Source organism: Staurois parvus, unplaced genomic scaffold (genome assembly GCF_062004578.1).
Source record: "Staurois parvus isolate SC_StPar_1 unplaced genomic scaffold, SC_StPar_1.0 ptg000088l, whole genome shotgun sequence".
NCBI lineage: Eukaryota > Metazoa > Chordata > Amphibia > Anura > Ranidae > Staurois > Staurois parvus.
In genome coordinates, this window is record NW_028317884.1 from 1,804,202 (window position 1) to 1,818,665 (window position 14,464).

Here is a 14,464-nt window from a genome sequence, read left to right on the forward strand (position 1 = left end):
GGCATACAGTATTGTCAAGGCATACACTTTAAAGAACAAGGGTACAATACATTTTAACCACTTGCCCTCCAGAGGATTTACCCCCTTCCTCACCAGGCCATTTTTTGCAATACGGTGCTGCGTTATGTTAACTGACAATTGTGCGGTCATGTAACGCTGCACCCAAATGAAATTTATGTCCTTTCTTTCCCCACAAATGGAGCTTTCTTTCAGTGGTATTTGATCGCCTTTGTGTTTTTTATTTTTTGCTCTATAAACAGAAAATTACTGACAATTTTGAGAAAAAAAAGATATTTTTGACTTTTTGCCATTAAACATGTCCAATAAAAAAATTTTAAAAATAAAATTTTGTCATAAATTTAACCCAAGATGTATTCTGCTACATGTCTTTGCTAAAAAAAAAAAAAGACGTTATAGCATTTACAAATGGTGGTATATATACTGGAATTTTTTTTTACTATTAATGGCGGCGATCAGCAACTTACAGTGGGACTGCTGGACTGCGGCGGGCATTCTGACATTGGGGGGGGAACTGACTTGGTGTCACTGACATCCCCAGTGACACCAATACAGTGATTAGTGCTAATAAAAAGCACTGACACTGTACTAATGGCACTGAACAGGAAGGGATTAACATCTGGGGCGATCAAAGGGTTACTTTTGTGCTGTGTGCTGTTTTACTACTTGGGCTGTGTGTGTGCTTCGTTGTATGCACACTGCTGTGTATGGCTCTGCTATGCAGAACCATACAAAGCAGTGTGCAGGAGCAGACAGGGGAGAGATCTGTATTGTTTATACACAGGTCTCTCCCCTTTCGGAGATACTCGGCGATCAGCAGGTGCCAGCGAGTTATAACCGGCCAGGACTCGGTGATTGACAGTTGAGCCGCAAATGGTGGCGTGGGTAAGGTGCGCGCCCCCTCCTCGGAACTGCAAAATCATATATATAATTTTATAAGAAAAATGCTGGCTGCCGAGCAGGAGTTATAGTCGAGTGGCTCATCAGACTTAAAGTATAACTAAAGGCAAAACTTTTTTTTTTTTAGTTTTGGGTAGACTGGAGAGGAATTAGAATGCCTGCCAGGTTTTGATTGCTGTCTGTGCCCCCGCTAAGGAGATTCACCCTCTCTATTTGTCCTGTTTATCATTGAAAGTGAAACTAAGAAAGTCCCTAATTTCTGGGTTGTCCCAAGAAAAGTAATGAAGGGGAAATCATCCAATGGAGACACTAGTTCTAATGACCTCGTGGACCCAAGGAATTCCTTTAATTTCCTCTCACTTCCTGTATGGCTATGAGACAGGAAGTGAAGGGAAATCTCCGCAATGGGACACAGATGGCTAAAATAATCTGACGGGTTATAACCCTCCCTTGCTTTATCCAAAATCAAAAAAAAAAGTTTTGCCTTTACAGTAGTTCTACTTTAAGCTGAACTCCAGGCACAAACACTTTCATTTCGATATATTCTTCAGTAGCCACAAGGTATGTAAGTCCACTTATGTGCACCTTATGCTCTTGAAAACCCAGATATTACCTTGTTAAAATATTTTGTTGTACATTGCCTGTGCAGAGAGCAGAGAAGCCTAGCAGCTCCACCCTCCACAGGCTGCCTGCAGAAAATACAGCAGGAGGTGGATACAAGACCGGTCACCATACACATGGAGAGTGAGCAGCAGTGACCAGCAGGGGTGGACTAACAACTTATGGGGGCCCCGGGAAATAGGAAATCATGGGGCCCCTGTGTCCTTGCCCACACTCAAACCACACCCAAAAAAGCCTATGAAAGGTACCAGGGGCATCTCATGGGGCCCCCTACTGACCCCGGGTCTTCTGGCAGTGCCCGGGTGCTCGAATGGTCAGTCCGCCCCTGGTGACCAGTTTCTTTTTTTATTACAGGAAGTTCCTGCTCAGAGGCAGAAATGTCTGCACAGATCTAGAAAAAATACACAAGACTTCACTTAAGCCGGCCATAGATGAATTGAATCTTAGTCAGTTGAGCAGGAACCAGCCAGTATTTGATCAATCTTTGGGCAGGCTGGCTGTACTAAGGTTGATCCATCGATCGACTTCAGTGTAACCAGGTGGTCAGATTTTTTTGGGTGCAATTACTGGCATTGGCTATAGCTGCTAGCAGTAATTATTGTGTTTTGCCAGCTGGTAAGGCTCCCTCCTGGCATAACACAATAGACATTTCCCTATCAACACTGTGTTGGTGGAGGAATCCAGCAATTTTCTTTCCTGCAACCCATGGTTGCAGGAAGGAAAATTGCTTAATGTATGGCTGGCTTTAGTTGCCTTCTTTCCCAAGCATTCCTTTTCTCCCACAGCTCTGTTTTTTGGCTTAAAAAAACTCCAGTGCTCTTGGCAGAAAAAAGCGCTAACTTTGAGCGGTTTTGTACTAGCGTTTAGCAGCATTTAGGAGCGTTTAGCGTTTTTTCCTGCCAAAAAAATGCTCTAAAAAAACGCAAAGGAGAAAGGGGTTTTTTTCTGCCTCTAAATGCTTTGCTTAAAAAAATGCCTCTAAACTACATAATGCGCATAGTAACCTAGTATAACATTAGTTGCTTCTACCGGCAAAACGCTAAACTCATCAAGGAGCAGCATTTTTTTAAGCCAGTGTGCCTGGAGCCTACAGCTTTCAGACACAAGAAAAGATAGCCCTGTGTATGCCCAGAGACACTTCAGTTCATTTTTTTATGCCATCCTAGACAGTTATTGGACATTCGCGAAAGAGCTACGAGGGCTACGATTAATAGAAGGGAGGAGGCTGTGTTAGAAAGTTGACTCTTCGTGGAATAGTCAAATTTTCTGTCAAGTTTAAAATAAAATTATTTTTGGAAATGAAAAACACCGCAATTAATCATTGACATACTTTATTTTTCTGTGTTTTTACTTGTAGGGGACCACCCCCTAATGCAGAGGTCTCCAAACTGTGGCCTTTAACCTGCCCTTGGGGAACTTTTCCTCTGAATGATACAAGGCTCTATTTCTCCCACTGATACCTACAATGGTGCACTATTTCTTCCACTGATACCAATGATGGGTTACTTCCACTAATTCCAATGATGGGGCATTACTCTTCCTTTTACTGACCACCAACCCTAAGCCATATTTATTCTCATGCATCCTGGTCCCTGGACATTTTCTACCCTCACTGACCACAATCCGGCCCCCCTAAAGTCTGAAGTACAGTAAACTGGCCCTTTGAATGGAAAATTTGGAGACCCCTGCCCAAATGCATTCTGGCTGGCAGTCACTTTAAAAAAGAACTAAACCTTCCTATTCTGTACAGGCAAGAAAGCTGTCATCTTAGGCTTGTTTGACCCGCAGTTGCCTTGGTGCTGCACATGTGATGTTTTATGGCACCAGCCACTTGAAGGTTTTCCAGTTTGGCTGAGAGCAACAGCCATATGTGACAGTTCTCATTCACAACTTGTCTTAAATGTAACTTTTTTGGGGGCAACAGTCAAGCCTGTGGGTTTAGTTCTGCTTAGGTGCTGGAGTCACATAGCCGGGGCATTTAGCTTTGTATTCTTCCGCTGATAGGATGGCGCGGCAATGCATTGGTAGCCAGATTTTAGTCTCGTTACACGGGCAAGGAGAAGGTTCCAGGGAGAGTGTGGGATGCTGGAGGTGATCATCAGGCAGGCAGGGAGAGCTGTCAGGAGACTTCGGAGAAAGATAGAAGAGCCCATATGCATGAATGTCACAGGAGGCAGTAAGTAACACTCCCCAGGGCTCTTTGTTGGTTTAGTGCCACTGTTGCTGACCTCTCATGTATTTTTGCTGCTCATACGGTATGAACGATTGCACTATTTGGCCTCATGTACTTGGCTGTACGGGGCCATGTATGATATAATTATTGCATATGTCTGGTAAATCCCAAAGCTGCATACAGTCTTCCACAGAAATGAATAGCTATGAGCGGCTGTATGTGGGTATATGGTGGTAATGGCATCCACCCATGTATAGCGTATGCATGTATTCCTTGAATACAAAAAGTCTGCTTTGGGAAATCATTCCGTACGCTATACATTGGTTTACACAAGTACTGGCATATACCTGTGCACTGCCATTCATGTCTATGGGCAGTTGTATGCAGCACTTGGACTTCTCGAGTGCAGAAATATGACCATATTTACATCATGCTTTTCCTCATATATGTCCGTGTGCATGAGGCCTTTGGATACAAGGACTGTGGCATATGCTGCATTGTGTGTTCACCACAACTGACAGTAGGAATTCTCTGGGTTTAAAATTTCATTTGTTCATGCATTTCGGGGCTTATCGTCATCCTTAAAACGATCCTGTATTTTCATGTACAAATATTATCCTAAAAGTAAACATTTTCAACAACTGCGTGAAGTTCCCTTAAAGTGGAAATAAAGTGTGCTTTATTCTTCTTCCCGTCAGTGATGGAACATCAACGAACCTCCCCCAGCACCAACATCTTCCCCCCATCTTCTTCAGGATTCAACATCTTCAGCCATCTGGATTGGTTCAGCGGGATGACATAACTCCTGTGCAGCTGGCAAGCAGGAAGGTAAGACTCTTTTATTGCAGAAGAGACACAGTCTCCTCTTGAACCTCTTTACCGCTTCCTGGTGGAATTTTAAATGGGCTTCAATGCCAGGAATCGGAGCAGCTTCTCTATCATGTGACTGCTGAGATTGGCTCTCACAACAGACTCATGATCAGGAGCCTGATCTGCCACATGATCGGGTGTGCTCCCAGGTACGTCAGTGTGCTGGGAGCACACAGAACCCCAGGCTACCATTGGCCCATGGTAAAATTCCGCTGTAAAGCTGGATTCTAGTCAGGGAGGCTGGATTCTTGTCAGATGGAAAATGCTATTTAATTTTGCTACAGTATGTATTAAAGCCCAACTTGGGCCTGGGGTAGGGAGGCTTTATTAAAAATAAATTACACAGCTAACATAAATTATTTAATTTCTAGTTTGGGTAGTGTGAGAAGAACAAAGCTAATTCTGAGACGTTTTTGTCTCCATAGGCTCTATGAAGGGCTGTAAAAATGCTGCTGGGAGTTTGAGGGGGACTGCTTGCAGTAGACAGAGTACACGGGGCAATATTTTAATTTTAATTATAGCTGCCCTTCCGAACCACGAGACAAGCCCCTTATGCCAGTTTTGGAGCTCCCGGATATCTCGAGGGAGAGGTAGAGTAAATTCCTGGTGGAATTTTAAATGGGCTTCAATGCCAGGAATCGGAGCAGCTTCTCTATCATGTGACTGCTGAGATTGGCTCTCACAACAGTCTCATGGTCAGGAGCCTGATCTGCCACATGATCGGGTGTGCTCCCAGCTACGTCAGTGTGCTGGGAGCACACACAACCCCAGGCTACCATTGGCCCATGGTAAAGTTCCACTGTAAAGCTGGATTCTTGTCAGATGGAAAATGCTATTTAATTTTGCTACAGTATGTATTAAAGCCCAACTTGGGCCTGGGGTAGGAAGGCTTTATTAAAAATAAATTACACAGCTAACATAAATGATTTACTTTCTTGTGATATCTGCCTCCTGTAGGGAATACTTTTTTGCACTGCATTGTCAGAAAACATTTTCAAGAGTCAACAGGCTAGTAGGAAGAGAAAGCAGAACAACAAGCCTATTAGTATGCTTAGTCTCCTTGAATGTCCAGTCACAGGCTAGGCTGCTGACCAAACCATATTACTTAAGCCCCAAAATTGGTTTAGGGGGGGGGTTTAAACAGGGGAAAAAAAGGGAAGGGAGGGGTTATTTCATGAGAGTAGGTGCTGAAGAATCCATGTTTGTACATGGGTGTGGATTATGAGGTTGAGGAATTTACCATTTCTTGGAAGTGGATCCAACAAGTAGGTGAATTTTGTGGGAGTATCCTGCGCTATGTGAATCAGCTCTTCCATGGCAGTCATTTGTCGAATGCGATGAAAGCATTCGAATAAAGTGGGTAAGGTGGTAGAACCCCACTTAGGGGGTATGCAGTGTCTAGCTGCGTATTAAAAGATGCATGGCCAAGGACCTATGGCATGCAGACTTTGAAAGTGAGGAGTGGTGCAGCAAGTACTGTGCTGGAGTGAAATCGAATGTATATTTAGCAATAGTATCATGTATTTCTTACCAGAAAGTTTGCAGTACCAGGCATGACCACCAAATGTGTAAAAGGGTACCAGGTTCAGACCCGCATCTCCAGCAAAGTGGGGAAGTTGTAGGATAAAATTTATGAAGCTGTGTTCTATGCCAACCTGATAGTATTTTGTAACCCGTTTCTTGCGTGGTCACATTTATTGAACCCTTGTGCAGGTGGGTTAGAAGTCTCTCCCATTTCTCATTGGTTAAGTCCAGGTTAAGCTGCTCCCTTTTCTGACACATTGTGCTGACCTTCGGCGTATTGTTGGAAAATAGAAGTGAATACATATCCGATACCACGTGACATTGTGGTGAGGATCTGGAACAGATGGCTTCAAAAGGGGTATGAGGACGAGACCAATTGGAGGAGGTGGTAGGGTAGTTGAAAAAAATGTCGTAGATGTACATATGTCCAGAATGGGAATGTGTGATCAGGCATCTTGGCCTGAAGTGCCTTGTAGGATAAAAAGGCACCCTAGTGGAAGAAATGTTCTGCGCATATTTTTTGGTATGGCCAATTATCCGCCAGAAAGCGGGATGACATTCCGAAAGGGAACTCACTGTGGGCCCACTATTGAATGATTTTTATATTTGGTAGGGACATGTTGGACAGGCAACCATGGTATTAGTTGTAGGGGAAGCTTGGAATCGGCACTCTCCAGTTGTACCTAGGCTTTCATTTTCCCTTGCAGGGTCCAATCTACGATCCTGGATAAGTGGCCTCCAGATATTATCTATAAATGTCAGGTAAACCTATTCCCATTTTAGTTTGGGTAGTGTGAGAAGAACAAAGCTAATTCGGAGACATTTATGTCTCCATAGGCTCTATGAAGGGCTGTAAAAATGCTGCTGGGAGTTTGAGGGGGACTGCTTGCAGTAGACAGAGTACACAGGGCAATATTTTAATTTTAATTATAGCTGCCCTTCCGAACCACGAGACAAGCCCCTTATGGCAGTTTTGGAGCTCTAGGATATCTCGAGGGAGAGGTAGAGTTTAACTCATATAGGTCTGGTGGGCGGGTTGGCAGCTGGACCCCTAAGTCAGCCTTGACAGTTATGGCAGGGAGACATATAATGCAAAGGACATAGAAAAGTTAATCTGTAGATTGGATAGTGTGCTGTAGTGGGCAAAGTAATTTAGTAGATTAGGGATGGTGAGTTGTGGGTCTGAGAGGAAAAGCAAAATGTTGTCTGCGAACACTGCTATTTTAAAGGCAAATTTGTCTTTAATATTTTTTGCATCAAAATTGAACAGAACAAAACATGAGAAATAATAATATATATAAGTAAATGAACATAAAAATTGCACAGATGTAGCAATGAGCCATGGGGATGAGTGAAAATGTTTCCATACAACTGCAAATGGAAGGATCAATAACACAAAGTACAGAGTTATGAAAAAGCGCAATTTCCAGGGGGCATCTGCGGGCGAGATGTATGAAACAAAATGAGAGAACTCCGCACAGCCACATAAATAAATCTGAGCTGAGAAAGAAGAGGAAAAGAGAAAAAAAAGAAAAAGGGGGAAAAAGAATAAAGAGGAGCGAAAAAGGAAAAACCAGTTTTAGAGGCAGTGAAAGGTAAATAAAGAGAGGGTCGGGAGACTGTAATGGAAAAAAGCAGAACCAAGGCAGCTCTCCATAAGTATGCAACGGGGTGAATCCACCACCAGCACCTGGGCGCGGTCCACAGGGCCAAGTTGGTGTGCAATCCAAAATGTAAATGAATGAATCAGGGGAGCAAGGTTCAACTTCCCCAGTGCACAGCAAAGGAACACATATCTCAGTGAGTCGAAGAGGAGGAGAAATGGAACGCTGCTAACTTATGTTTGTTCAGAAACGGTAATTCCTTTAATGTTAGGGTTAGCTCGGATTTGCCTTACTAGGGGCTCAGCTCTGTCTCTCCAATCTAAGCATTGAAAGTGTGATCTCTATAACCTACAGTTGTGATGAGATAACGATAACTCCAATCTTAGTTGAATAACACAGGCAGTGACTCTATGTAGAGAACACTGGGGTGGTAGGTGCTGCTTGATCTGGGCGTTCCCCGCCTTGCTTTGCCTCAGGACAATTGTTTGTGAGCGTAGTAGAGTTGTGCGAATATTGATGAAGAGCTTGTGCATGGATATCACTGTCACACTCTATACATTTGATGATCGCTTTACAGTCCTTTGCAAAGTGCTCTGTGGAGGCACAGCATTTGTAGCAAACCCCAAATTTCTTCAAAAGTTCCTTACGTTCTTGGAGGGTTTTCTTTCTGAAGCCGATACATTTCTTAAGTGGATGTGGTTTGTTATGTATTGGATATTGCCGATTTTGGTCCTCAATTCTCTTGTTTTGATCACTCTTTTCAAGAGCTGTAGCAGGTGCAGGTAGAACATTAGTCCTTTTCACTAACTCTGGACCTCTATGGTCTCTGTGTGACATACGTGTGTTTGTAGGTCTTGGAGAGAGTGTACTGAGAAGATTACAATCCCCATAGGAGAAACTTAGGTCCTTCTTAGTGTCTGCAATTCTTTTGGTGAACTTGCAGAAGTAGGAAAAAGGAGGAAAAGCAACTATATGTTCTTCCTTATACTTTGATCCAAGAGCTGCCCATCTTTCTTGAATTCCATATGGAAGCTTGAGAACAATAGATTTGATGCCATGAGAGGTGTCAAGGTAACTGAGACCAGGTAAGTTGATGTCAGCCATAGCAAGTTGAAGCTCTAATAGAACATCGCTGAGTTCTTGAAACTTTAGATTGTCGCTAGCAGAAATCCTTGGGAAGCTTTGCAACCTTTTGAATAAAGCTTCTTCAATGGCATTTGGGCTGCCAAAGGTATGTTCAAGTCTGCCCCAAGCAGCATTAAGGCCTGCAGCAGGGTTGTCAATATGAACTGCTTTGAGCCTCTTGATGAGTTCAGTGGACTGGGGACCTTGCCATCTGATGAGTAGATCTAATTCCTCTGTGGCATTGATGTCTAGGTCACTCATTGTGGCCTTAAAAGTGGATTTCCAGCCTCTGTAATTTTCAGGCTTGTCATCAAACTTGGTAAGGCCTGTCTTAATAAGTTTTCTGCGGAGCATGTATTTAGCAAACTGTGACAGGTCCGTGTTTTCAGATTTTGAGTGCATGACTGCAGGTGGAACATAGTTGGTTGTGACGGTTGGTGGACTTATGTGGAGTGATTTGGGAACATATGTTGCTGCTAAGGCATTCAATGCCCGAGCTGGCTTAATGTCCATTGGCATGTTGGTTTGTAGAGTAGTGTGGTTGCTATAATGTACTCTGTTGGTGCCAAAGTATGATGGACGGTCTATTAAATACACAGCACTGTCTGTGGTTAGCTGAGATGCTGCAGTCTGATGTATTGGAGGATATAAGGGCAAATCGCCTTGAGGTACAGTAGGTGCAGAGAAGAGATTTTTATTGAGTACTTTGGCTGCTGTGACAGAGAGTTGACATTCTGGAGAGGTGAGGAATCTGAGACATAAGATACAACTAAGTGTCTGGAACTGTTGTCTCATTTTCACTAGCGGCTTGTCCTAAGACCCTTAATCTTGCCATGGCTGTGGCATGCTCACATTGTTTTTTCCAAAACTTCATTTTCTTTTACTTTCTTATAATTTCACAGACAAGCCATGTGCTAATCCATAGAGATGCAGTGAATAAACTTGCAGTTGTAAGACATTCACATCAATAATTTGTCCTGACACTGATGAGTGTTATGCCGAGATATACTTGCAGACATGTACAGGTTTGTGTAGAGATGGCTGCACTCTGTTAGCTGCTATATCCAGTGTCCATATAACATCTTACTGTGTATCCAAAGCTAGCAAGGATCCTATGAAGACATTTCACTGATCTTTTGACTGTTCTGTCTCTCCAATCTAAGCATTGACAGTGTGATCTCTGTAATTTACAGTTGTGATGAGATAGCGATAACTCCAATCTTAGTTGAATAACACAGGCAGTGACTCGATCCAGACGACACCTTGTAGATCTTGTGAAGTCTATTCCATAAACTGAGAGAATCTTATGACAATGAACATCGGATAGGTCAAAAGATCATAATGTGATCTACTTCATGACATGAGGCTTGAAGCTGAAATGCGTTACTGGGAAAAAGGGTGGGCTATCTATACAGCATGAACTAAACCAAAGGAAAGGGAGGAGCAGAGACAAAATACAAAGAACACTTAAAGGCATATGACAGTCATGTGAAACATGACAGCCTCTAATGTGAGAACAAACAGGAGTGGGCATCCTTGTCTAGTACCATTTGATATGGAGAAGGCCATTAACTCTAATTTGTGCAGTCGGAGCAGAATAGAGAGCTAGTGTAACGTTCCTGGTGGTGGAGCCTGACGTGTGGAGGTAGGCTTCTCTTACATCTCCGGCTTAGGAGTCCTGGTATTGATAGGAGCACCTGAGCACAGAGTGGGCTCGAGTGCCTGACTGGTTTTCTGTTGCAGGATGCCGGAGAGCTGCACAAGGTTGGAGGATGAGCAGGTAGTGCGTTGCTGTGGGCAGGCTGTGTTTGCTGAAAGGCAGGCTGGCTTTGCTGATAAGCAGGATGTGTGTTTGCTGTGGAGCAGGCTGTGCGTTGCCGATGAGCAGGCTGTGCATTGCTGTCGAGCAGGCTGTGCCAAAGGAAGACCGTCATGGCAAGTGACACAAGTCAGCTGGTTCAGATGCTGAGAGCAGGGTCAGGCAGTCTGGGTTGGCAACTGAAAAGCAGATCAAGGTATAACACTGCAGTCAGAAATGTCAAGATCAGGCCAGGGTTGGCAACGGTAGACAGATAGCTGTATAAGAAGGAGCAGGCAGAGAAGAAAACCAAGGACAAGCCAGGGGTTGGTACAGACAGTGTTCAGGCAAAGTCAGGGAAGATCAAGTCGGTAACAGAGATGTAATACAGGAAAAGGTTTCATGTTCATCAGGGAACGTAATAGACCAAGTGGCAAGGACCCCAGGCTATGGTGCAGTTTAAATAGCTGCCTGGTGTTTGTGCGTGCTCGCACACTTGGCCGCGCTCCCATTCTCACACGTGCGTGCTTTCATGCATGCGCACCCGCGAAATGGCCGTCAACAACTGTTCTGCGCACTGAAATGTATCTTCCCTGACAGCTAGGATGAACATGAGCATTTGATTCTGGATGCCAATCTTTTCCAGTACTGCTCTGATGTAATCCCAGGCCACCCTGTCAAACGCTTTCTCCGCATTCAAGGAATAGGAAAAACCCATGTTGTTTGGAAGAGGTCAGCCAGTGATGTAGATTTAGGGCTTTAGGGTGAGAATATCTGCAAAACTCTTTTAATAAGCCATCAGGGCCTGGGCTTTTCCCTGTCTTTAGTTGTTTGAGGGCAAGGGTCAATTCTTCTGTCATGAGCACTCGGACTACGTTTCCCAGATCAGTCTGCGACAAGGGTTTTGGGCTGTATTGGGGAAAAGAAGTCAGCCATGAGCTTTCGACGAGAGGCTGGGTCTTTCAAAGGCTGAGAATCTGTCTACAGACCTGTGTAATACTGCACAAATTGTGTGGCAATATCATTTATGGAAGCTAGGAGGCGTCCATCAGAAAACTTGATGTGACGAATTGAAGTAGTATGTTTGGGCAATATATGTTACATAGTTATCGTACATAGTTAGTCTGGCTGAAAAAAGACAAAAGTCCATCCAGTTCAACCATTAAAAAAAAAAAAAAAAAAAAAAGAAGTTATAATCTTATGACCACAGTTGATCCAGAGGAAGGCAAAAAAAACCCCCTGCAAAGCATGATTCCACATTTTCACAGCTCTCACTGTGAAGAAACCTTTCCGTATTTGGAGATTAAATTTCTTTTGATCCAGACATAAATAGTGCCCCCTTGTCCTCTGTGATGACCTCAAGGTGAATAGCTCTACACCGAGTTCACTATATGAACCACTGATGTATTTATACATGTTGATCATATCCCCCCTTAATCTCCTCTTCTCAAGAGAGAATACATTCAGTTCCTCTAATCTTTCCTCATAGCTGAGCTCCTCCATACCTCTTATCAGTTTAGTTGCCCTTCTCTGTACTTTCTCAAGTTCCCCAAATGTTCTTTTTGCGAATTGGTGCCCAAAACTGAATTGCATATTCCAGATGAGGTCTTGCTAATGATTTGTACAGGGGTAATATGATCTCTCTCTGGAGTCTACAGTGAGGAACAGAAGTATTTGAACACCCTGCGATTTTGCAAGTTCTCCCACTTAGAAATCATGGAGGGGTCTGAAATTCACATTGTAGGTGCATTCCCACTTTGAGAGACAGAATTAAAAAAAGAACAGGAAATCACATTGTATGATTTTTAAAGAATTTATTTGTCTTGCACTGCTGAACATAAGTGTTTGAACACCTAAGAAACAGCAAGAATTCTGGCTCTCAAAGACCTGTTACTGTGCCTTTAAAAAATCCACCTCTACTCCACTCATTAATCTAACTTAGTAGCACCTGTCTGAGCTCTTTAAAGACACCAGTCCACACCACAGTCAGTCAGACACCAACTACTACCATGGGCAAGACCAAAGAGCTGTCAAAAGACACCAGAGACAAAATTGTGGACCTGCACAAGGCTGGTAAGGGCTACGGGGCAATTGCCAAGCAGCTTGGTGAAAATAGATCAACTGTTGAAGCAATTGTTAGAAAATGGAAGAGGCTAAAGACGACTGTCAGTCTCCCTGGGACTGGGGCTCCATGCAAGGTCTCACCTCCTGGGGTATCACTGATGATAAGAAAGGTGAGGAATCAGCCCAGAACTACGAGGGAGGAGCTGGTCAATGATATGAAGAGAGCTGGGACCACAGTTTGAAAGGTCACTGTCGGTAGAACACTACGCCGTCATGGTTTCAAATCATGCATTGCACGGAAGGTTCCCCTGCTCAAGTCATCACATGTCCAGGCCCGTCTGAAGTTTGTCAGTGACCATCTGAATGATCCAGAGGAGGCATGGGAGAAAGTCATGTGGTCAGATGAGACCAAAGTAGAACTTTTTGGTCTAAACTTCACTCGTCCATGTTTGGAGGAAAAAGAAGGATGAGTTGCATCCCAAGAACACCATCCCTACTGTGAAGCATGGGGGTGGTAACATCATGCTTTGGGTGTGCTTTTCTGCGAAGGGGACAGGGCGACTGCAATGTATTAAGGAGAGGATGAATGGGGCCATTTATTGTGAGATTTTGAGCAATAACCTCCTTCCCTCAGTCAGAGCATTGAAGATGGGTCGTGGCTGGGTCTTCCAACATGACAACGACCCGAAGCACACAGCCAGGATAACCAAGGAGTGGCTCCGTAAGAAGCATATCAAGGTTCTGGAATGGCCTAGCCAGTATCCAGACCTAAATCCAATAGAACATCTTTGGAGGTAGCTGAAAATCCATGTTGCTCAGCGACAGCCCCGAAACCTGACAGATCTAGAGGAGATCTGTGTGGAGGAGTGGGCCAAAATCCCTGTCGCAGTGTGTGCAAACCTGGTCAAGAACTACAGGAAACGTTTGACCTCTGTAATTGCAAACAAAGGCTTCTGTACCAAATATTAACACTGATTTTCTCAGGTGTTCAAATACTTATGTTTAGCAGTGCAAGACAAATAAATTCTTTAAAAATCATACAAAGTGATTTCCTGAATTTGTTTTAAATTCTGTCTCTGGGAATGCACCTACAATGTGAATTTTAGACCCCTCCATGATTTCTAAGTGCGAAAACTTGCAAAATCGCAGGGTTTTCAAATACTTCTCTTCCTCACTGTATACCTCTTTTAATGCAAGAGAGGATTTTGCTCGCTTTAGAACCACAGCTTGGCATTGCATGCCATTATTAAGCTTGTGATTTACCAGAACTCCCAGATCCTTCTCCACCATTGATTTCCCCAGTTGTACTCCCCCTAGTATGTATGATGCATGCATATTCTTGGCCCCCAAGTGCATAACCTTACATTTATTAACATTAAACCTCATTTGCCACATAGTTGCCCAATTAAACAGATCATTGAGGTCAGCTTGTAAGTTGAAGACATGCTGTAAGGACGTTATTCCACTGCACAGCTTGGTGTCATCTGCAAAACATGGTGTCATGTTTGCTAGGGTAATTGGTCTATCATAAAGGGTACCTTTTAGGAAGAGATGCCAAACGTTCTCATCTGCCAAGGTTTCGGTAATCGTTAGAGGGATGTGCTTGGAGCTGAGGATGGAAACCCCTTTGGTTTTAGTTGGGTTATTAGTGGCATGATGTGCTAAGGGGTAGTGGTGATTAGTTAACTTAGGGATGTGATCAGTGCGAAAATGTGTTTCTTGGATAAACACTACGTCAGCCTGTTGTTTGCGCATCAACAGTAGGAG

The 14,464-nt window shown here is 43.7% G+C and overlaps 1 long non-coding RNA gene across 1 annotated transcript in view; it reads left to right on the forward strand.

Annotated features, from left to right (window-relative positions):
• The window catches only part of LOC149468371 (uncharacterized), an 87,178-nt gene that overhangs the window by 29,444 nt on the left and 43,270 nt on the right, over positions 1 to 14,464 (forward strand). The window contains exon 3 of the long non-coding RNA XR_016311727.1: positions 4,411 to 4,540. This is a non-coding gene — a long non-coding RNA (uncharacterized LOC149468371). The remainder of the gene's footprint in view (positions 1 to 4,410; positions 4,541 to 14,464) is intronic.